Source organism: Bos taurus, chromosome 6 (assembly GCF_002263795.3).
Source record: "Bos taurus isolate L1 Dominette 01449 registration number 42190680 breed Hereford chromosome 6, ARS-UCD2.0, whole genome shotgun sequence".
NCBI classification, from domain to species: Eukaryota; Metazoa; Chordata; class Mammalia; order Artiodactyla; family Bovidae; genus Bos; species Bos taurus.
In genome coordinates this window covers 44,542,341-44,567,211 of record NC_037333.1, presented here as the reverse complement: position 1 = coordinate 44,567,211, position 24,871 = coordinate 44,542,341, and the positions used below count along the sequence as shown (strand labels likewise).

At 43.6% G+C, this 24,871-nt stretch overlaps 1 long non-coding RNA gene across 1 annotated transcript; it reads right to left on the bottom strand.

Annotated features, from left to right (window-relative positions):
- Window positions 1-2,301: 2,301 nt before the first annotated feature.
- LOC112447152 (uncharacterized) lies at window positions 2,302-24,240 on the bottom strand. The gene is made up of 3 exons (XR_003035262.2): window positions 23,913-24,240; window positions 4,749-4,867; window positions 2,302-3,001 (listed from the first exon to the last, which is right to left on the bottom strand). It is a non-coding gene; the product is annotated as an uncharacterized lncRNA (long non-coding RNA).
- Between the last annotated feature and the right edge of the window lie 631 nt (window positions 24,241-24,871).

Genomic DNA, 24,871 nt, shown 5'->3' with positions numbered 1-24,871 from the left:
CACATATATTACTTGGTGAGACCACATCTCCTGGAATCACTGACAAATGAAGCCGTGGGGCTTACCTTTGTGGAATTCAGGGGTTTGGGTTGGGGTGGGGGTGCACCCCTGTGGAAGTGAGGAGCACAAAGTCAATGACACCGTAAGTCTCTCCCAGGCCGGGATGTCTCAAACCGCAGATGGCTGACTGGTGGGGAAAGAAGCGAGCAGCTGCAGGTCCCCTTCGGGAGCAAACTGTCAAAGCAGTTGTGCCTGAGGCTGACCTAGCTTGACAGTGTCCACACACAGGTGCTCTCCTTTTCAGGATTTGTTCCAGGTGTTTGTTTATATGCAAACCACTCTATTTGCTGCTGAAAATACTCCTCCAGAGCAGAGGCACAGCTGACTGTGATTCTCTGTGAGACAGCCCAGTGCGCAAGCACTGAAGCCTCCTCCTGGCGCCTCCACACTTGGGGACCACCAGGGTCCCTGAATACAGGCAGCATTGATCACTCCTGCAATCCCAGAATGAATCCCCTCCAGGATACATGCTGATTAGGAAGGGCCTGTCAGTTTTTCTGTCTGACTGTGGACTATTTTATGGGACTTTTCAGTTGCAACAGAGAAAACTCAACTCAGACTGAGTTAATCTCTTTATCTTTCTCACACACACATATACACAAAGAGATGTTTTGTTTCAATGAATAAATAAAAATGTCAGGGATGGTTTCAGGAATAGCTGGATCCAGGTGCTCAAGGTATCACCAGAATCCAGCCTTCTTGCAAGTTCTATTTTCCTCTGGGTAGGCTTCACACTCAAGCAGGTTTTCTCCTCACAATGTCAAGATGGCTGCCATGAGTCTCAAGCTTACAGACTCTGCTCCAAGTTGAACCAAAAAAAAGCTTCTTTTCCTCGCTAATTTCTAATGGGTATGTTGAGGCATAACTGATATACAGCAAACTGCACACATTTAAAGTGTACAATTTGATGAATTTTGATATATGTAGTCACCTAGGAAACCATCTCCACAATCAAAATAGTAAATATATCCATGACTCAGAAGTTTCCTTGGGCCCCTTGTAATCCCCTTTTATTAATTCTCCTTTTCCCCCATTCCCAAGTAACTACTGATCTGCTTTCTGTCACTTTAGATTAGTTTGCATAGTCTAGAGTTTTATATAAATGGAGTCACACAGTATGTTCTACCTGTGAGTGGAGGTCCAGGGTTACTCTGAGATTAATTGGCCATTGGATTTCTAGTTTCTTAAGGCAGAAGCTGATCTGAGACCTTTCTTTTTGTTTAACATGGGTGCTTAGTGCTATAAACTTCTCCCTAAGTTCTGCTTTGTGTGAGTTCCACAAATTTCAATATGTTGTGTTTTCATAGTCATTTAGTTCAAAATACTTCCCAGTTTAGGAAATAGAACTGCCATATGACCCAGCAATCCCACTGCTGAGCATACACACCGAGGAAACCAGAATTGAAAGAGACACGTGTACCCCAATGTTCATCGCAGCACTGTTTATAATAGCCAGGACATGGAAGGAACCTAGAAGCCCATCAGCAAATGAATGAGTAAGAAAGCTGTGGTACATATACACAACGGAGTATTACTCAGCCATTAAAAAGAATACATTTGAATCAGTTCTAATGAGGTGGATGAAACTGGAGCCTATTATACAGAGTGAAGTAAGCTAGAAAGAAAAAGACCAATACAGTATACTAACGCATATATATGGAATTTAGAAAGATGGTAACAATAACCCTGTATGCGAGACAGCAAAAGAGACACAGATGTATACAACAGTCTTTCGGACTCTGTGGGAGAGGGTGAGGGTGGGATGATATGGGAGAATGGCATTGAAACATGTATATTATCATATGTGAAACGGATTGCAGTCCAGGTTCCATGCATGATACAGGATGCTTGGGGCTGGTGCACTGGGATGACCCAGAGGGATGAGATGGGGAGGGAGGTGGGAGCGGGGTTCAGGATGGGGAACACATGTACACCCTTGGCGGATTCGTGTCAATGTATGACAAAACCAATACAATATTGTAAAATAATTAGCTTCCAAAAAATAAATTAATTAATTAAAAATAAATAAAAGTGGTAAACAAATTATACTGAAAACATTACCTTCAAATATATTAAATGGAAAAAAAATACTTGCCAGTTCAATTGTTAATTTCTTCTCTGATCCGTGTTATTTAAAAGTGTGCAGTTTCATTTCACACATCTGGGAATTTTCCAGATGTATTTCTGTTATTTATTTCAAATGTATTTCCCACTGTGGTCAGAGAATATATTTGGTATGGCTTGAAACTTTTAGCAGTTTTAGTGATCCTTCTAGGTATTGTAGTATACCTGGAGTGTGAGTAAGGACAGACCTTGGCTGATATCTGTGGGCTGAGTCATTGGTCCACTTGACTGTTTCATGTCTCTTCTGCAGGAGATGTCTCTGGTGAACTTGAATGTATTAGCCAAAGTTATGACACTTTATGTCCACTCCCATTGCGTCCTCCTTAGACCTTTGTGTCTCCAGTTTCCCAATCTTACTCTTTCTTCTTCTCAACCACCTAACAGTTGGCAAAGGGCCAGGTAGCAAATATTTTACACTTTGCTCAATGCTACCATTATAGTGCAAATGCAACCACAAACAACATGAAAACAAAGGGGTATGGATGGGTTTCAATAAAACTTTATTTACAAAAACAAGCATGGGGCTGGATTTGAGTCTTGTTGGCCAACCCATGATCTGAGTCACTTGCCATTACCCATGAGGTTGTATATTCCCTTGACTCTACCTCTTCTTGTGCCATACAAAGTGGTTGACCAGAGGCAGTGCCCTGAGGCACTTCTCTCCCCGCGCCTTCCAGGGCTACTGTGTGGGGCTGTACGGTAGTGATAGTCCATTTCAAGCCCACACCTACAAATCACTTCAATGAATCAGTGCATTGAGCTTGGGCTAATTCTTCCTCCTTCGGAGAGTTGTAGGGAAGCCCATATCAGGTGTGACCTGTGAGCCATGAGAACAGAATCAGAAAATAGTGACAGGTAGTGTGAGGATCTGGGCCACTCGTTTGTGAAGCTTCCTTGCACCCTCTGACCCCGCTTCTGTCTGACCCCAGAGGTAACATTTCTTTTTTCAGTGTATTACCACTGGGTCTGTCTGTTCTATTGTTTGGTTGATTTGACACCTCCCAGCTTAAGACAGGCAGTCCTGGTCACATGGTTGCCTAAAGTCCCACAGTCAAGTATTCAGTTTCCATCAGAGCCCAGTTATGTGCCAGGAGCTGTGTTTTGAATGGTGTATAGTTTCCTTTCACAGACTTCATGACCTTGTTCCAGAACTCTAGGGGTGCGAGACTGCTATGTCTCTACTTTTGAGACCAGAGTTTCCATGCTGTATGTTTCTCGTGCACCGATACCTCTAGATCCATGGGGTTTCTTGGTTACGTAACCCAAACAAGGATGCTTATCCTACTAAGTCCTACTACAGAATCTTTTTATGCTCTGGGTCCCACTCAGAGCTAGAGACTTTCCAAGTCCCCTGATGAATTGGATTCTATCGGTTTTCTCAAGTAAGACATGCTGCCTCCAGAAAAGAAGCCCATCAAGTTTGTGCTTCTTTCTTGGTGAAGGAGGGCCAAGGTGTATTTTGGATGGACTGGCCCAGCCTGCCTCAGATCACTACACATCTCTGAAGTTTACCAATGTGGCAGGCCTCTGACTCTCTGTAGGGTTTTTCTCCTAGCCCCTACCATGTCCAGCTCTGGCATCCACAGTACTTCTTGCTCACTGGGTCAAATTCATATACTATCACTGATATGGACCAATGCATTGTTCTTCAGGATGGCTACACAGCCCAGGTCCCTTCAGACTATATTATGATAGAAATTAGGATAACTCTCAGGCAAACCTTATAAATTCAGAGCAAAACTGTGATTATGTCCTATAGCCCACCTCATGAAAATTCTAATCCTCCTTCTGGATCAATGTGGGAAAAAGCATATTCACCATATTAATAGCCACATACCATGTTCCTAAGTTATATTCCCACGTTGTGCCAATTTGCTCTAGTAAAGATACCCATTTAGCACATTAGCTGGAATTCTATTACTTGATTAAACTTGGGTGAAAATGGTGGTAGTCCCTTTCCATCCACCATTATCCGTCTGATCTCTGCAGGGGCCAAACTGGTGCATTCACTGGGAATATGATGGGGACCCTGATGTGCTGCAGTTGATGGGGTCTCAAAGATTCAGACACGACTTAGCAACTAAACAACAAAAAAAAAACTGACAGGAGTAGGACCCTTTTATCCTTATAAGCCATTGAAGATGGCACTGATTTCTCCATACCCCTCCCCCAGGGTCAGATAGATAAAGAAATAGATATATCTGTATTTATAAAAATCTATATGAAATATATATACTATCATGTCTTGGGAGGAGTGGGGAGATGTTGAAATTTTAGGTGCTTTCACTTTGTGTTTACAGACAAGAAGCCAATGTGAAGGCTCAACCAATTGCTAAGTGTGCCTATTCGCATCATACTTTCGGAAGCCAGAGAAATTATCAATGGGTAGCTTCATGGACCCAATGTCTCACTGTGAAACAGACCTGCCCCAGGAGTCAATTTATCACATGACCTCATAGGTCTATGCTAACAGAGTTGCTTTTTGCCTCTGGGTTTCAGTGTCAAGTTAGACCTTGTATCCAAAACCCTTGAAATGTCTGGGTGTTCCCCCTTCCCCAGGTTACCTGAATTGATGGACATAGACCCTTGAGGAAAGATGATACTTGTTCAGCTGCTGCAGAATCCATCCTTTCAAGCCTTTTCCTCCAAGCAGAGGGTGCTGGGTCCAAGAAGTAACTCAGATCTGGAAAGTGGCAGAGGATTATGACTTTGTACAGAGGTGGCAGACCTCAGTTTTCTCTTGATTTTCCATATTAAACAGTTATCCTTGTTGTCTGTTATCTAGGACCATGAGCCAGAGGAAGTGGTGGAGGTCTGGAGTAGCAGGGGGAGGGTGTGTGTTGATCACTAAAATAATAATCGCTAAAATAATTCGCATTGACAGCACAAAGTTGCTCAGACCCAGTTCAGTCCTCATAGAATGACCATGTAGCAGATTCACAAATTCAGGCTAAAGGATGGAGTCAGGCTGTAATCAGCCTTTAAACAAAACAAGACAGCTTTAGAAGTCACTCGGAAAGTCTTTACATATGTTAATAGAGGGTCACCAAGAGGGTGTGTGGGGATGAGCTGACCCCAGGCAAATTCAAAGAAATCCTTGTTGTGGGGTCAGGTTGGGTTAACTAGATTTTCCATCACCTCCCCCAAAACCGCTTTTGCTTCTACCTCAGCACAGGGATAAACGACCAGCACAGATCCAGTTAATTTGGTTAGAAGATACATGAAAAAGTTGAGGTTTATATTTTGGCCTCTTATTATTCTAATGATGGTGCCCAATTTCTTTCAGAACCACCTCTAGAGTCTAATACACGCTTTAAGCTTCCCTTCACCTTCTTGGCCAAAGATTAAAGCAAAGGTTTTTTCCCTCTGTTTGGGGAAGGAGGGCAGGTGCCATTTAACTGATGTCCCTAGGAGAATTTTATCTTTGTTTCTTCAAAAAACTTCCTTCAAGTGTAATCCAGGAATGACATTCTCTTCCCTTTCTTTCCACCAGGGGAAGTTGGTCTTATTCTGTTGTTCTGGAAGGAGTCATCTTGGTCCACACGACGCTTCCAGGACGGACCATAACCTGGGACACTATTTTAGTAATCCAGCAGGGGACAGGAGATTGCAGGGAGGAGTACCCATCAGCCTCAGCTCCGATGGAGCCCCCACCAGATGCGACAGAAGAGGTCTTTATCCCTTTCCCAGCTGCCACCCACTTGGCATTCTCTCCAGACCACATAGACAATGGATGACAACCGGAAGAGGAGCGGCTCAGTCCCTGGGGGCTGAACGCTTTACTATAGCCATACAGAAGTATCAGCTATGTCTCCATTGACATCATGACCATCTCCTAACATAAAAGGGCAAAAGACAAATGTTCTATGAATTCCGCTATATGAGTTATCTAGAGTAGTCAGATTCATAGACCAAAGTAGAATGGTGGTGAGCAGGAACCTGGAGGAGAAGAAATGAGAAGCTATTGTTTAATGGGCACAGAGTTTCAGTTTTACAAGCTGGAAACTTCTGGGCAGTTTGGGGAGGGATGAATAGGCAGAGCACAGAGGATCTGGGGTATAGTGAAAATACTCTGCAAGATACCATGTTGACTGACACATGATACATTTGTCCAAAACCCATAGAAGGTACACCACCAAGAGTGAACACTGATGTAAACTACGGACTCTGGCTGAGCATGTGTGTCAGCACAGGTTCACTGATTGTAACAAATGCAGCCCTTTGTTGAGGGATGTTGTCAACAAGGAAGGCTATGTGTGTGTGGGGGCAGGTCTGTGAAGATAGCTTTATCTTCCTCTGAATTTTACTGCCAACCCAAAGTTGCTCTAGTAAATTGTCTTAATTTTAAGCCTTCGCCCCAACCCCACCCCACCAAAAGTTCTGAAGATCTGTTTTTACAGCAATGTGAATACACTTAACACCACCGTACTTTTAAAAATGCTTCTGGGGCTTCTCTGGTGCCTCAGTGGTGAGGAATCCGCCTGCCAATGCAGGAGACACGGGTGAGATCCCTAGTCTAGGAGGATCCCACACGTCGTGGAGCAATTGAGCCCATGCACCACAACTATTGAGTCTGTGCTCTAGAGCCCAGGAACTGCAACTACTGAAGCCTTGTGCCCTAGAGCCCGGGCTCCACAACAGGAGAAGTCCCCACAATGAGAAGCAAGAGCACTGCAGCTACAGAGTGGCCCCTGCTGACCACAACCAAAGAAAAAAGCCTGCACAGCAACAAAGACACAGCACAGCCAAAAAGAAATAAAATTATTTTTAAAATGCTTCTGATGGTAGATTCTATGCTATGTGTTTTTACCACAATAAAAAATATTTTTAACGGTCATCTAAACTTCACTTACTTCCAAACCCAGGTAGCTCCAAACAGTTAACAACAGAATATGCATAGTGATATGTATGAATCAGGCTGTGTGTGTGTCCAAGGCATGCCCATTTGCACACATGTGATTCTGCACACATATGCCCCACAATACTTTCAGGAGAGTGAAGTTGTGCGTGCCCCAAAGTCAAATGGAATAAAATTGGGGAGACCAGAAATCAGTGCTCTTGTGCTGGGAGCCATGAGAGTGGGGCAGTCTGCTTGAGCTCAGCGGCTGAGGCAGAGTGGAGTGGGACTCCCAGGAAGAGGACGGCAGAGAGAAAAAGGAAGAGGCTTGCCCTTCACCCAACCTCGCTGTCCTCTAGCATCCGAGGAGCCACATTTATTTATTTACGGCGGTGACCCTCGGCAGAGTTTCAGAGGATACATCCACAGTGTGGGCTTTTGTGAAGACTTGGATTAAGATGCAAATTAATGACCACAATTCCTGGCCCTTAAATGGCACCCCTTCCTGAAAGCCCTCAAAGAGCTGTCCTATTTGCTGTTCAACAAAATGCTTCTTTCTCTAACAACACTGTGAAGTATAAACAGCCACAAACCACTATCAAAAGAAAATGTTTTAAATACAGTCACTATTGCAGGTGCATTTGAGTTGGGAAATGTATTTGCTCCTATAAATTATTATCAGCTAGGTTTTCCCTTATTTTCTCCCTTTTTAAGCCAGCATAAAAATCCAGAGTAAGTTACCATGAAAAGCTATAATAATGCTAATTTTGTTCCCATTTCCTGGCTTTTTCCCCCAGACTTGAGGCTCTTTATTATGACTGAACATTTTTTTTTCCATTAATCATACCCTTTCTCCTGGGCTCTGCTCTTTTGAAGTTGTGTTATTATTTCCCTCTATGACTGACTGTGGCATATTTGATGTTTCAGATCAACGCCTAATGCATGAAAGCACATTCCCAATGGCTACACTGTCTACCCTGTAGTTTAAAAGCTTCCCCAAATGAGTGGGGATGCGTCACTCTGAAATGTTCAGGGCAGCTTGCCCCGAGACCTCCTTGGGAGCAGGCAGGTCTGAAGCAGGGATCGTAGGTTTATGAGGAGGTGTGAGTCTCAGGTGTCACTCACTGCCTATCTTCCTGGTCACTGCCCAGTCACAAGCGGCACCCACACGTGGGGAAAGCATCCGCTGGGGGCAGCAATTTCCTGCGCGTTCCCTTCATGTCCCCCTCCACGACCCCCCAGCATGATAACAGCTGCTTTTTCTTCAGAAGTGATCCCTGGGGGAACACTGATGCTGCTGAGCAGAGGCTTTGAGGGAATCTGAATCCTTGAGTCTGGATGTGAGAAAGACGGGGAGCATCTAACTCAGAAGTAAGAAATCTGTCAACTCTTTGTGGCAACTTTGTCCTGATAGCTCAGTTGGTAAAGAATCTGCCTGCAATTCAGGAGACCTCAGTTCAATTCCTGGGTCAGGAAAATCCGCTGGAGAAGGGATAGGCTACCCACGCCAGTATTCTGCCTGGAGAATTCCATGGACTGTATAGTCCACAGAGTCGCAAAGAGTCGGACACGACTGAGCCACTTTCACTTTCTTTCACTCTCACTTAGTGGGAGGCCTTGAAGGACCATTACATGGGCCTGAGTCCCACTCCCAGAGGGAGACACAAGTTTGTTTCCTTAATAAACACATTTTGGTGGGTAAAATCTGTTTATTGAATAAATGAATGACGGAGCAAATGAAAAAGAGAGGAATGATTTGCATTAAGTCCCGCCAAAACCCTCAGAGGGAAATGCTCTCAGTAATGTCCATTTTATAGATGGAAAAACTAAGGGTATGAGAGGGTGAGCTCTTGTCAAGGTCACAGAGCTGCCTGAACACAGCTGATGGTCCAGTATTTGTCTTACTCTGAGAACCTCCACTTTCCCTTCCAATCTTGTGCTCTAGCTCATGAGCCAAATTCCAACCTCCAAGTCCACTTAACTCAGGGGCCATCCTGAAGTATTTTTTATTTACAACTGAGTCACTAGTAAATGAAAATAGCAGAGTGGTATGGAGTAATAGGATTTCCCACGTGGCCCTAGTGGTAAAGAACTTGCCAGCAACGCAGGAGACATAAGAGACATGGGTTCAACCCCTGGGTCGGGAAGATCCCCTAGAGGAGGACACAGCAACCCACTCCAGTATTCTTGCCTGGAGAATCCCATGGACAGAGGAGCCTGGCGGGATACAGTCCACAGGGTCGCAAAGAGTTGGACACGACTGAAGCAACTTAACACACTCTCCTATGAGGAGTAATAAGAATTAACATTTGTATAGCACTTACAAGGTGGGGGCACTGTTCTAAGCCCTTTCTTGCATATACTTAGTTTTTTACAATGACGTGTTAGTTTCTGCTGTACAATGAAGCGAATCTGCTATATATGTATATATATCCCCTCCCTCTTAGATCTCCCTCCAAACCCCAAGTTGCACCCATCCCACTCCTCTAGTCACCACAGAGCACCAAGCTGAGCTCCCTGTGCTATACTGCAGGTTCCCACAAGTTATTTATTTTACACATGGTAGTGAATATATGTCAGTCCCAATCTCCCAATTCATCCCACTCCCCTTTTCCACTCTTCCTGTATTAATTCATTAATTACTTTAAAAAAATTATTTGAATCTTCACATCCCTCCTCTGATGTTGGGTTAGGAACTGCCTTTACAGGTGCGGAGACTGAAGACAGTACGTGGCTTGTCAGCAGGAGGCAAAGACTGGACTAGGTGCTGGACAGTTTGGCTCCAGACCTGGCGCTCACTGACTGTGCTGTCATCTGTGATGGGGGAGGCGCTCCTGCATGTTCCCTCTACCCCCTCATGTGGCTGAAGAAGGTGAGGACCGTTCCTGCCTCTTCCGAGCAGGGCGAACACTGTCCCTCCTCACTTCCCCAAGTGAGGAGAAGCCACAGCAGAGGACTGGCCCTGACATACACATGGTGCCTTTGGCTCACACCCAGCATAAGCCTGGCTCTCTAGTTTTCTGCATGGCCCACAGACTCTGCAGCCCACCATTCAGTTGTTGTGGTTTCTAAAGCAGGTTTCTAAAGCAACCATCCACCTGAGCCAAGAGCCCTGGGGAGTCCATGCTTGAATCCCTGGTAGCATCTGGAGAAAAGACCTCGTCTGTCTCATCCTTCTGCCTCTGACCTTGTCCCTCAGGAGAAACTGGGTCCTACAGCATGATTTACGGTTCTTGCTCAGAGGTGGGGCCTCCCTTCGACCTCAGGGGACCTTCTTGGCTTCAGTGCAGATAAAGACAAGAACCTGAATTTTTAGTATTTGACTTGTGTGTTTTCAGAATGTGTGTGAGCCCCTTGAGACCAGTTATCACAGCTTGTTTATCTCTTAACCTCAGAACCTAAAAACAGAATCTGCCTCACTGAGGTGTTCTACTAAAGACAGCTGAATAAGTGAATAGATTAATATAGGGGCTCGGTATATTTGATTTCATTGGATAAAGGAGGCCCCCTCACCTCTCTCCAAGTGATGACTTGGAAAAACATCTCGGAAGTTTCTCCCTTCAGGATACGACGAGGCACATGGCGGTGGAGTGCACCATGGGCAGGGCCAGAGTGCCTGATACAGCTACAGTCAGAGTCGCTCTTCTCTCTTCTCTTTCCCCTAAGAAGTATCTGTATACATTAGTCCCAGCAGGAAAGAGACATCACATTTCTATGGAGGCAATTGAGGAGAATTTAATGAAGAGGTTATTTATAAAGGTGTGAGTAGGATTAAAGGAAACCCCTAAGGGATGGTGAGCAGCAGCAATTGCTCTGCATGTCTAAAGGGGTAAGGATGGGATGGTTCTGGAACCCACAGGGAAAAAGAGAGAGGTGTGGGCACCAGCCACTGCCAACCTAGGGCCTGGAGGGGATAGAGCTGACTTGATCTCTGTCTCCTCCCATCCTTCAGTCTCCTGCTGGTTCCTCCTACTGGCTGGAGCTGAATAGAAGCAAGAGGCATCCCAGAGCTCAGGGCAGGGTGAAGAAAGCAGATGTCTTAGTTCGTACGAGCTGCTGTAATAAACTGCCCACAGACTGGGAGCTTAAACAGCAAACATGTATTTCTCACAGTTCTGGAGGCTGGGAAGTCCAAGATCAAAGTGCTGACAGATCCAGGGTCTGGCGAGAGAACTCTTCCTAGCTTGCAGATGGCTACCTTTCCTTGTGTCCTCAAGGAGGCGGTGGAGAACAGAGACAGAAATCTCGTGCCTCCTCCCCTTTTTATAAGGATACTAATGCTGTTCACTGGGGCTGCTAATGAGCAAATCACCTCGCAAAGCCCACGTCCAAACACTGCCATGTTGGGGATGAAGTCTCAGCATACGAATCTTGGGGGATCACAAACATTCGGTCAATAGCAGCTATGAACCTGGAGGAGCGCTTCAAACCTTCAGCCCAGTAAGATGAATTCATTGATAAAAGCCTCCTCTATTGAAAAGACAAAACAACATTTTGAAAACCAGTACTCTGATCCATCTCCCTTACTTCCCAGCGAGGAAAGTGAGGTAGAAAATCTGATATTGAGCTGATTCACATTGCAAATCTGGAACCTTAACTACCTGATGGCTAATTCCTAATTTGTCCTCAAGGATACTCTTCTAGCTTTTTCTTGGGGCCATACTTCAGAGTCACATGCTCCTCTAAGCACTGGTGTTTGTAACCACTTGCTGATTTTTCGTGAGAGGTCTCTTAAATCACCTGCTGTAACCCACTGCCTGGCCAGGCTGATGCCTCTGAATTTACGGTTCCAGTTAAAGTCACATCCATGAAGGGGGAGGGAATGAACAGCTCTCCCATCGCTTCAAGCCCCCAAATTGATTTGGCACTCGAAGTCACTGTTATATTTTATACTGAGTCTTCTGAATCAGTTCATTGAATTTTAGCTGTAGCTATATAAAATCCTCTCCAGTGAAATTATTTGGCCATATTGCAGATGGTTCTGCCATGATCTATCAATGCCACTAACTATAAGCAATAAAGAAAAAAAAAATCTGCCTTCTTCTCATTATAATGGATTTTCTAAACTCAGATTGAACCTTGGGAGACCCTCCTTCCTTATCTTTTTAATTTTTAAAAGGTAGCATTTTGTATTTTTGTATGAAACATGCAAGAACAGTGGTGGCAAGTTTTGAAGATTTCCTATGTGGTGGAAATATTGCTGGGGAGATTCAGAAAATCTTGGCTTGGATTCCTTGGAAGGAAAAGGTGGGTCTGGGGAGGACTCCTCAGTGTCCAGTTGGACTTGAACACTTGTGATTTAGTGCAGAGCAGGGGGGAGGCATTTGTAAGCAAACAGCAGATATGAAAACCCAGCTGGGACTCTTTTAATGAATTAGTGCATTGCTCAAGGGGGAAAGTTGGCATAATGTCTCCGACAGTTGCAAAAATATATATTATTGTCCTTCTCGGGAACCTGAATCCCAAGTCAGAGAGGAAGCTATTGAAGTGGACTTTGGAAAATATTACAAAGTAGCTTAAGTGGAGGAAGCAGATGGCATCACAAGGAGGAACTGATTCACAACTCAGGGAAGAAAAGCTGTGAGTACATACGAATACATGCCATGCTATGCTATGCTATGCTAAGTCACTTCAGTAGTGTCCAACTCTGTGTGACCCCATAGACAGCAGCCACCAGGCTCCCCCCTCCCTGAGATTCTCCAGGCAAGAACACTGGAGTGGGTTGCCATTTCCTTCTCCAATGCATGAAAGTGAAAAGTGAAAGTGAAGTCGCTCAGTCGTGTCCGACTCTTAGCGACCCCATGGACTGCAGCCTGCCAGGCTCCTCTGTCCATGGGATTCTCCTGGCAAAAGTACTGGAGCGGGGTGCCATTGCCTTCTCCTACGAATACATAGACATCACAAATAATTGTGTATCTAACATCCAGTCTTAAACTCTAAGAGTGTATCTGGAGTTAATATAAATGAGACTTTTAAGACAAGTCTTGAGGCTGATGATGAAGCTAGAGTCAGTATTAACTCACCCAAAAAAGGTGGCAGAGAGAAAATTTCCACTCCTCACCATAAAGTAGCCACATGTTCACCAGTACTGTGGTTTCTTTAGACAGCCTTTTAATATGTCTGTTCCATTGTCAGAGAAAGCCCTTTAGTTAACTGAGATTTTATCCTCTATTATTATTATCATCTATATAATGTCATATACAATGGCAAGTCAAGCAAAAAGATTTTTTTAAGAAGAAAAAACTTTAGAAGTGTTGCAACATTTACACTACTTTTGTAATTAGGGAGGGGGAACCCAAGATCTTTTAATTGAAAACAATTTTATGTTTGAATTATAGGAAATTTGAAGTAAAAAATTTAGTCCTCATTCCTTGCCAACCCAGCTAAGTGTATACCACTTTAAGGACATATATGAAGACAACAGATTCTCTCTATTGGTTTAGGTTCTTTAATTGCCAGCAACAGAAACTGATTTGATAATTTAACTAAAATGGATTTACCCGAAGGATACTGGGGACTCACAGAATCTCCAGAAAGCTGAGGAACTGCACTACAAATGGGAGGGATTCCCTAGAGAGGTATGCAACCAAACCATGACACCATCTCATAGAGGTGTCTGGTCAGTTGGCTGGAAATCAATGCTGTATGCTTGTACCTGCATGTCTTGTTTACAATCCAAAGTCCAAGAGAAGAGTGTGATTGGCTAAGCACTGATCATATGCCATGCTCTGACTGTATTAGGTCAGGGACAGAAAGGACCTGGCTTCAGAGTAAAGTCTCCTAGAATGACCATTTCAGTGGCAATTCCCAAAAGCAATGAAAGCTGCTTTGTGTATGCTAACTCACGTCAGTCATGTCCAACTCTTTGCAATCTTACGGACTGTAGCCCACCAGGCTCCTCTGTTCATGGGATTCTCCAGGCAAGTACTGGAATGGATTGCCACGCCCTTCTCCAGAGCACCTTCTCAACCCAAGGATCGAACCTGCATTTCTTTCATCCCCTGCGTTGGCAGACAGGTTCTTTACCACTAGCACCATCAAGATGCTGTGGGACAACCTCAAAACAGCACAAGTCCACTATGGAACCCAAAAGAAAAAAAAGCAGATTAGAAGTTCCTTTTTCACAAAAATATTTTATTACTAAAATTCTTCTATGTTTTTGTATGGAAAGGTGCTTGGCCTTCTTTCCTTTTTCCCTAGAACCGTGATTCTCAAGTTGTGATCCCCAGACCAACGGCATCAGCACCTCTTGCTGTATCAGTTTCCTAGGGCTGCCATAGCAAATTAGCACAAACTGAGGTGACTTAAAAACAGAAATTTATTCTCTCTTGGTTCTGGAAGATAGAATCTGAAATCAAGTTTTTGGCAAAACCATTCCCCTCTGAAGCCTTCTGAGGAAAAGCATCCTTCCTTTTCTCTTCCTAGTTTTTGGTGGTTGCTGGCAGTCCTTGGTGTTCCTTGGCTTGTAGATGCACCATTTCAACCTCTGCCTCCATCATCGCCTGGCTTTCTCCCTGTATTTCTGTGTCTGTGTCCCTTTTCTTCTTATAAGGACACCAGTCGTATGGAATTTAGGGCCTACGCTAATCCAGTATGACATCATCATAGCTAGTTACATTTGCGGTTACCCTGCTTCTAAATCAGGTCACTTTCTGAAGTTCTGGGTGGATATGAGTTGGGGGTGGGGATGGGGCAGTGATGGGACACACTATTTAACTCTGAACATCAGGGAAATGAGAATTCTCAGAAATTCAAATTCTCAGGCCTCAGCCTAGACCCATTGAGTGGTAAACTTTCCACTGAGTGGAACTCAAGAACCTGTGTTTAAACAAGACCTCCAGGAGATTAACAGAGCCCCCTAAAGGGTGACAATCATTGTCCTGGAAGGAGGTGCACCAGCATCTCCCAACTTCAGCATTCAGTCTACAAAGAAAACATGGGGAAAAATTACCATAAGGAGAAGTTAAATGTCTGATGGAAGAGAGAGTGCAGTACAACAGGAGAGCAGGGATGTGGGGCTGAACTTGGAAGCAAGAGTGGATTTGCACTTGAACACTAACGACATTGCCAGTGGTTGTCAGCTAATGTGCATTTGTCTGCTCAGTTGCTCAGTCATGTTTGACTCTTTGTGACTCCATAGACTGTAGCCCACCAGGCTTCTCTGTCCATGGGATTATTCTGGCAAGAATACTGGAGTGGGTTACCATGCCTTCCTCCAGGGGATCTTCGCAACCCAGGGTTAAAACGCATGTCTCCTTTGGCTCCTGCATTGGCAGACAGATTCTTTACCACGGCAACACCTGGGAAGCCCCAGAATGTATTTATACTTACCCAAAAATAGTCACCTTCATAGTCGTCATCATCATGAACCACTCAAATCATATATGGCAGAAAACAAAAGTCATCACATTAAAGCTCTCAAAATGTGTTTATTGGAGCTAAAGGATGGTCCTTCTACCTTGGCCATTGATTTCATTACTTTAAACTTTATTTTTATTCCTTAATGTTGTTTCTTTCTTCCAAAGAAATGAAGGCTTTCCTTAATTACCAAAAGAAAAAGAAATAATATTCTCTCTTAAGATTTCTGCAGTCTTATTCCTCTGATTAGGGCTCTGTTGCTTCTCTTTAATGCCAGTAATTGATGTGTGGTACAGACTCATTCTCAGGGGTTGGTTGAATTGAATTTATGTGATGTGAAGGTTTTGGCTATTTCACTATGATTAAACTTTTATGCTACATATCAATCAATCTATCAGTCAAAAAGAAATTTCAAGCATATTCTCTGTGCTCCAACACTGTGTTAAGTATTTTTGGAAAGAAATAAGAAGGTACATACAGAAATATAAAGTAGCCTCTCATGCATGCCTCCCCACCCATCCACCCACTCACATACCTATAATCCGTTAGGAGGCAGTGTGTGTGTGTGTGTGCTAAGTCGCTCAGTCGTGTTCAAAGGAGGCAGTGTAGTGTTTAGGAAAAGTGGTGAATTTGGTATCTGAAGACCTTGGATATGGTACTCCTTTCTTCCTGCTTCAGAATAGCCTATGGGCAGGATATTTACTGCTCACTAAATACCACGTTTTTCCAGTAGTCATGTATGGATGTGAGAGTTGAACTATAAAGAAAGCTGATGCCGAAGAATTGATGCTTTTGAACTGTGGTGTTGGAGAAGACTCTTGAGAGTCCCTTGGACTGCAAGGAAATCCAATCAGCCCATCCTAAAGGAGGTCAGTCCTGGGCATTCATTGGATGGACTGATGTTGAAGCTGAAACTCCAATACTTTGGCTACCTGATGCGAAGAGCTAACTCATTTGAAAAGACCCTGATGCTAGGAAAGATTGAGGGCAGGAAGAGAAGGCGGCAACAGAAGATGAGATGGTTGGATGGCATCACTAACGCAATGGACATGAGTTTGTTTGTTTGTTTGTTTTAACTTATTTATTTTAATTGGGGGCTAATTACTTTACAATATTGTGGTGGTTTTTGCCATACATTCACATGAATCAGCCATGGGTGTACATGTGTTCCCCATCCTGAACCTCCCTCCCACCTCCCTCCCCATCCCATCCCTCAGAGTTATCCCAGTGCACCAGCCCTGAGCACCCTGTCTCGATATGAGTTTGGGTGAACTCAGGGAGTTGGTGATGAACAGGGAGGCCTGGTGTGCTGCGGTTCATGGGGTTGCACGGAGTCGGACACGACTGAAGCGACTTAGCAGCAGCAGCAGCAGCCCCCTGCTTACAGTTAAGCAGAGTCATGTGACTAATTATGGCCAATAGGTGTGAGCAGAAGGGACATGTGTCATTTCCAAGCTGGAGCATTTAAGAGTTAGTATGTGACCCTCCTGCTTTTTTTCCTCATCTTTTGCAGCAAGCTCTGAAGACATATACTAAGACACTGCAACCAGCATGACCTCTCTCAGGCTGAATCTCTGAGTGACCAAGTGGAGCAGAGCCTCCCGCTTACTTACAAGACTGAACAAGAAATTAAGTCATGTTGGTTAAGTCACTGAGATATGGTTTTTTGATAATGATGTTGCTTAGTAGATTCTGACCAAAAGAGCCACTGATCTAAATTTGATCAATAAGTTGTTCTCCCAGAATTTGAGCCTTGAGTCAGTGCCTCTTACATGAATGATGCTGTGAGAACATTCATCAAAACTGTGATGTGTTCATTAGACTGTTCCTGCTACAACACTGGTATCACAGTACCCCCTGTCCATCAGGGTTCCATTTACTCCTGCCCACCTCCCAGCTGGGCTGTCTAGATTTCTGTAGTTCTGTGGTCTCTTGACAACCCTCCAATAAGTTCACCTTTGCTTCATTTAGCCAAGGTCTGTTTCTTTTAGCCTTGGTGAGGTTCCTCCCCTTGGCTTTGATATCAGTGATATTGGCCTGCCTGTGCCCCTGCTCACACTCAGCGCTCCTCTTCTACCAGCACTGTCAACCCCACAGCAAGAATTACCTCAGAGGCAAGCCCCAGAAAAAGCCTACAATTAGACCCGATTACCCTTTACCCCTAGAGTACTATCAGGACCCATCTCATTTCCTCGGACAGCACAAAAGAGTACCAGCCTCCCAGGCCATTCCTCAGTGATCTGATTTCTATACATCTCTGGGTATTTCCTGATGTGACTCAGAGCTGCCAGCCCTTCCCAAACCCCAGGTTCTTCCAGCATGCCTCTCAAACTCATGCTTGGTCAGCAGCAAAACCCCACTGTCCTCAGCCTCTTCCATTATTAAACCCCACCTTTCCCTGAGAATGTGGTTTCCCTCAAGCCCTCTGCTGTCATCACTGGTTTTCTCCTGGAGGCATGGAGTATCTCCTCACTGCTCCTTCTAAGACTACCGATTCCATCCTACCCCTGCACCCCACCTCCTGCAAAGTTTTCAGCCTGCTGGAAGCACATCTACCCGCTCCCTGCCTATTGCATTCACCTACCAGCCTCCATGACATACCCCTCAGGCAGTGAAGAGTCAGCTAGCTTGACTTGTATTTTCTCTCCATCACATTTGTCAGCATTCTCAGAGGCTTTGCTACTAAAGTAAACAGTTCATCCAACACTCTGGCCTCTCAATTCTGTCTTCCAATTGTCTTTTTTCTCATCCTATCTCAGCTACCCATTCCCAGAATCATGCTGTAGACCTTGATGTGATCAACAAAGCCACCCCCTCCAAAATGTCTATTTCAAGAAGTAGCCCACTCTCTGATTACATCCTCTCATCTTTCCAGCTCACCTTCTATTATCCTAACTCCAACCAAATCTTCATTTTCACTGGCCCTACAAACTCTTCACTGCCCATCCCTTGCCTTGTGTCTCCACTTCCCTCCTGACCCATCCCTACTGTTTCTCTCTTCTATAAGTCCTCTAGAGAAGTATCACAGTGGTGAACAGCACAGGCTCAGGGTCAGACTGCCAAGTTCAAGCCCTGGCTCTGTCACTTACTAGCTGTGTGCCCTTAGACAAGTTCCTTAATCCTCTGGGCCTCAGTTCATCACCTCATAGAGGGAAATAAGTATCTTTGTCATAAGGTTGTTGTAAATATCAGAAGGGTTACTGTATGGCACCTAGTTTGTGGTGCATAGGAGCCAATATATAAGTGCATGTTGGATAAATTTTTAAAACTCCTCAATCATTTTTATAAAAATAGCATCCTACTGCCTTCTGCCATGTGGCAAAAAGCAAATTTTTGGTTAAACCCAATTCTCCATTTATTTCATACATGTACCTTAGCAGGTCCAAATGGCTAGAGAAAAGTACACGACCATATTTAATTTTAAATGTATGAATTTATGATCACATACTTTGGCTTCCCTGGTGGCTAAGTGGTAAAGAATCTGCCTGTAATGCAGGAGGCATGGGAAATGCAGGTTTGATCCCTGGCGTGGAAAGATCTCCTGGAGGAGGAAATGGCAACCCACTCCTGTATTCTTGACAGGAACATCCCATGGACAGAGGAGCCAAGTGGGCAACAGTCCATAGGATCGCAAAGAGTCAGACATGGCTGAACAACTGACACTGACTGGCTAACCTCATATGGGCCCAGAATCCTACCCCATTCTCTAACCAATACATTCTTCCATTCTCTTTGTAAAGCATTCTCCCCTCTCCAAAATATCTCTAGCACCTCCACCTAGCCTTCAGCTAATGACCTTCTTTCTCCTTTCACAGAGAAACCAAAACAACTCAAGAATTTTCTTGTAATTTAACCAGCATATCAACCAAGCCATCTGAATCTACATCTATCTACTCTTCTGTTTCAAGCGAACCCTTCCTCTTGGGCACTGGAATCCATACTCTTTGCCTATAAAAGACTTGGTTTCTGCAAGTATCTTCTTCTTTCCCTGAAATAGAAATTTCTCCCCATCAGTGATGTATATTCCCATCAGTGTAAAAACATACTTGAATATTGTTCATCTTAAAAAGAAAAAAAACTTAAAACCCTGCCTATCCTTACCCCCTACTGACCCATTTCTTCCTTCCCTTTTAAGCAAGTCTTTTAAAGAGTTGTCTGCATCAGCTGCCTCTACCTTCTCATCAATTCTTCCTTCCTTGATACTCCACTGAACTTACTTTTGTCAAGGTGGCCCAAGATCTCTGGACTGATCAAAGCCAAGAGATCTCGGCTCTCACCTTACATGACCAACATCGGCAACTTGCGAGAGGGTTGCCTTATTTTTGAAGCACGCTCTTTCCTTGGCCCCCCAGGGCATCACTCTCCTGTTGCTTCTCCTTCACTGGTCACTCCTTTTCTGTCTCTTTGGCTGCCCCTCCTCTTCCTGATCTCTGAAAGTTGAGAATCCCAGGTCCTATTCAGTTTCTTGGTTTTTTTTTTTTTTAAAGACTTTTATTTTGTCTAAGAATTTGTTCATGTGATCTTGGAGTCCTTGTCATCAACATGATATATATTTCCCCACCCCTTAACTTTGTTGCTGTTGTTTAGTAGCTCCGTCATGTCCAGCTGTTTTTGAGATCCCACAGACTATAGCCCACCAGGCTTCTCTGCCCATGGAATTCTCCAGGCAAGAACACTGGAGTGGGTTGCCATTTCCTTCTCTGGGGATCTTACCAATTCAGGAATTGAACCGGCAACTCCCACATTTCATGTGAGATCTTAGCTTCCTGATGATGTATAAAACCCACATTGGAAGGTGAAGTCTTAACCACTGGGCCACCAGAATTGTCCCAGTTTCATGGCTTTAAGTGCCAGCTGTACATTGACGACTCCCAACTTTGTGTCTTCAGTTTCCCTTCTCCCTTGAACTCTAGACCCATGTGTCTACTACTTAACTAAAATCTGCATTTTGATATCTAATAACCACCTTGAACTTAAAATATCTAAAACAGAGCTCTTTTTGTTTACTGCCCCTTACCCCAACCCTGCTCCTCATATGTCTTTTCTATTCCAGGAAATGGTCCCATGATTAACACAGCTATTTAGGTCAAATATTTTGAAGTAAGCCTTAATTCTGCCCTTCATCTCAGTTCTATATCCAATCTGTTGGCAAACCTTGCTGGATCTAACTTGAAAATATACCCAGAATCTGATACCTCCATCACTACTAGTCTGTGCTAAGCCGCCACCATCTCACCTGGATGACTAAGGAAGCCTCCCTGCTGGTCTCCTTCTACCTCTACTCTTTTCCTCTAATCCATTTTCCACACATTCAACCAGTGTGATCCTTCTGGTACAAACACCATTTCATTTTACTCTTCTACAAGAGCTTCTCATTCTATTTGTAAGAAAATAAAAAGACACGAAATTCAAAGTTCCTGGTAATCTGACTGTATCTCTGTCTATATCAACTGTCTACTTAACCTATTAGCAGCGTCCCTTAACTTTGTTACCAGGGAACAGTTTTGTGGAAGACAATTTTACCATAGACCAGGAGGTTTCAGGATGATTCAAATACATTACATTTATTATGCACTTTATTTCTATTATTATATCAGCACCTCAGATCATCAGGCATTAGATCCCAGAGGTTGGGAAACCCTGGTCTAGAGCATACCACCCCGCCCTCATCTTTGCCGTAGTTCAACCTCTCGCTTCATTCAGGTCTTTGTTCACATGTCATTTCCTAAGATCGTTTATCTAACACAACATGCTCCCTCTATCTCATTCAATTTCAGTACTAGACAGTTTCCAAAGATGGCTGCCATGGATTCTGTCCATCAGAAGGTGGAGTCTATTTTTCCATCCTTGAGTCTGGGCTCATCTTATGACCTACTTTGACCAATGAAACACACAGTCGATGTCAGGGTGCCCATTCAGGACTAACCTTTAAGAGTCTTGGGAGCTTCTACTTTTGTTTTCTCTGGGGAGACAAACTGCCGTGCTGTAAAGATCAAACTGGACCATTGAATACCATATAGAGAAAGAAGACACATGGATGAGCTTTGAGGCAACAAACAAACCATACAAACAAAGGAATACATTCTTGGATCTTTCAGCCTAGTCTGCTGCCAACTGAATGTGACCAAGTGATTGACCCCAGCTGATGCTACATGGAGCAGAAAAACCAGCCACCTGAGCCCTTCCCAAATGTTGACCCACAGAATCATGAAAAATAATAAAACCACTAAATATTGTGTTTAAAACCACTAAATGTTGGGATAATTTGTTACAAGGCAATAGATACCTGAAATACTTTTTAATTCCTCACTCTCTGCTATAGATAGAGTCTGTCCTCCTAAAATTCATGTGCTGAAACCTCTTCCCCAACGTGATAGTATTAGGATTTAGGGCCTTTGGGAGGTGATTAAATCATGAGTGCAGAGCTCTCGTGAATGAGATTAGAACCTTATGAAAGAGATGCCAGAGAGCTCTTTTGTTCCCTTTCCATCACGGAGGGACACAGAGAGATGATGGCTATCTATGACCCAGGAAGTGGGCTCTCACCAGACAGCAAATTTACTAGCACCTTGATCTTAGACAACCAGCCTCCAGAACTATGAGAAATAAATTGTGTTAATTATTAGCTTCACTGTCTACAGTATTTTTTACCATATTTTAATGGCATTTTGTTATAATAGCCAGAACAGACTATGGCATTGTTTATTTTCTTCATAGCAATTATCTCAGTAAGAAATTACACAATTATCACTTTATCTGTCTGTTGTTTATTATCAGACTCTCTCTCCAGAATATAAACTCTATGAGTGAAAGGACTTTGTTTTGTTCACCACAACATTCCCAGTGCTTGGAGCAATCCCTGGTCTATTTCAAGACCCAACAAATGTTTGTTGAATAAATGAATATACTAAGAACCTGATTGTAGTATAAACCCTGACAGTAGGTGGGATTTTTTTTTTTTCTTTCTTGTAACGCAAGTACCTGACATAGGCTTTGATTACAGAGGCATCCACTTCAAAGAGAAGGCCATTTCAAAGATGGCAGTCTGCAATAACACATTGCCAGCTATGAACTAGATGAAGAGCCAGGCCACCTCACTGACTTTTCTTGGTTGGTTTTTGTAACTGACCCATTGGGCTGCTTGTTTTTTTCCCTCTCTTTCCACTCTTATGTTTTAGATTCATCAATAAAGAGTCCTCAAAACCCAAGACTATCACCCTGAGCCCAATAAAAATGCAGAACTCGAGGCCAGTGTTCTCTCTCTCTTTCTCTCTCTCCCTTTATTCCTTACAATGCTGTGTGTGCTTCCAGGTGTGCGCTATAATTTCTAGCTTCTGTTGACTAATAAATCTTTATTTTTTCAAAGTTTCCTGATAGTTATTGCTGATGAGTACCTTGCAATTATATCAAGAACCCAAGGGCCAGTCCAATCACAACATTGGTTATTGAAAGGCCAAGATGGACACAAAACATTGATACATCAGCCTTCCTTTTCTCCCCAAATCATATCCATTTTCATGAAAACATTCTCCTTTAAATTCCAACATCCAACTACATTTGCCTTTTAAACCAGAGATCTCTAGTCACTAGTAAAATAACAGGATTTTTTTTTTAAGTCCAGAAAATACTTTGAGTCAAGGTCTGCTGTGCATTTTAAGATGGCATGGACATATTACCATTCACTGGATAGTACAGAACAATCCTGTGGGTGGGTTAATGACAAAGTACCACTTCGTCCTCTCTCTTCTCTGGATAGACTTCTGGTGCCACCAGCCCCTCCCATTTAAATACATAGAAGTCCCCACATTTAGGATAAAACATCCAAGCAGGGGCTGATAATTCCTTATTAATTCCTGAGATCACACCAATTTTTCCATCAAAACATGAGAAGAGTCCCTCTTTGTTAGTCATCAAAGCTCCTTTTCTGGCAGTTTTCCTCCCTGACTCACTGGCCCTCACCATGCAGAAGACATCGGACACTGCCTCATTGGGGAATGCTTTCCTCTGGAATAGGTTTTATTGTGATTTCTTTCATGCCTGGTTGGAACACAAAGTCATAATTAGAACGAGCCTCTTCTCCCAGATCATTGCTCTGATGCTTCTAAATTGGTTTACACAGTCCTATTTCTTTCTAAATGAACTAGATCGCTGCCTTTCTGATTGCAGATGTGTGAGATTGATCAAGGGTCCCTGCCACTTCCCTCTGAAGAACCTTTTCCCCCGTGTTTTCAGGTACTTTGTCCTATACGTTCATTTAGGGAGCCGCATTGCTGGGCTGTAATTTAATTTTTCTAAATTTAGTTTGTAGAAGGCTCACAACCAGTGGAAGGGGATTACGGTTTACCAGGAATTCACATTTAAGCAAAGGAAAGTCCTCTCTGGGGATCTGGATTTATTTACGGAGTCTGGGGACCCAAATGAAGACCAAATAGACTGAGGAGCCACACTTCCCTGCTGCAATTTAACAGTCTCTTAAGCACAAAATCAAACACAATATAAATAAAGTGGCTCAAGTGTTTCCTGAGTGTCTTACCTTAACTTCTGCTGTCTTCTGTCTTGCTGTCCCCTAGATGTCCCCAAAGACCCCCTTCTATCTTCTTAAAGACCTGTAGCTTTTTAAGGAGAAACAATTGCATCTCCTAAAATGCTTCCTGATGACCTTAGAAGCAATCCAGCAACGCAGAAAGTGAAACTACTAAAAGCAGACGTGTTGACGATCTTGATTAGAAAAGGGACTAGTTGTGGGCAATACCTTCCTGAAAACCTTTTATGCACCTAAACCTGTACTTGACATTATGGGAAAAAAACGAAGCGAGACCATTTTATAGCTGACTGTTAATAAAGAAGTTCAAAAGACAAGACATAATACAGCAGGGTAGTTCAGAGCATGCGCTGTGTAAGTCAGCTGGCCGAGCTAGAATCCTGTTAGAATACTTAGCCTTTCTGTGTTTCCTCTCTTGAAAGTCAGAGACAATGAGAGTAACTACTTCTACATAAATATTCTACATAATAGAATTATTATAAGGATTTAAATGAGGTAAGAAATGTAAACAGCAGGGAGTCTGACATGTAGTAAGTGATTTCTATTTTATATAGATATGGATATGGGTGTGTGTGTGTGTGTGTGTGTATCCATACAATACAGAAAATAACTGTTAGAAGGGAGGGGCACATATACTGCTACCAGATTCAGACACAGGAGACATTGTTTGCAGATGGAGGGAATCAGGGAGGCTTCCTGGAAGAATGACCAAGACATTGATGCTTACTTGATATTACATTTGCTTCATCTATTTCCCTGCCCTGTAACTGAAGTATGTGTGAAAGAGCTGAGTTTATTGGGTCCCCTCCTCTCCTGCTGCAGTAAGAGAAGGCTGCCCATCCCAGGTGCTGCACTACAGTGGTAGAAAGGCCATCCGCCTGGGTACCTTGAGTGCTGGTATGCAGGAGGAATGTCTCCTCTAACCCAAACACTCAACACAACCCCTACAA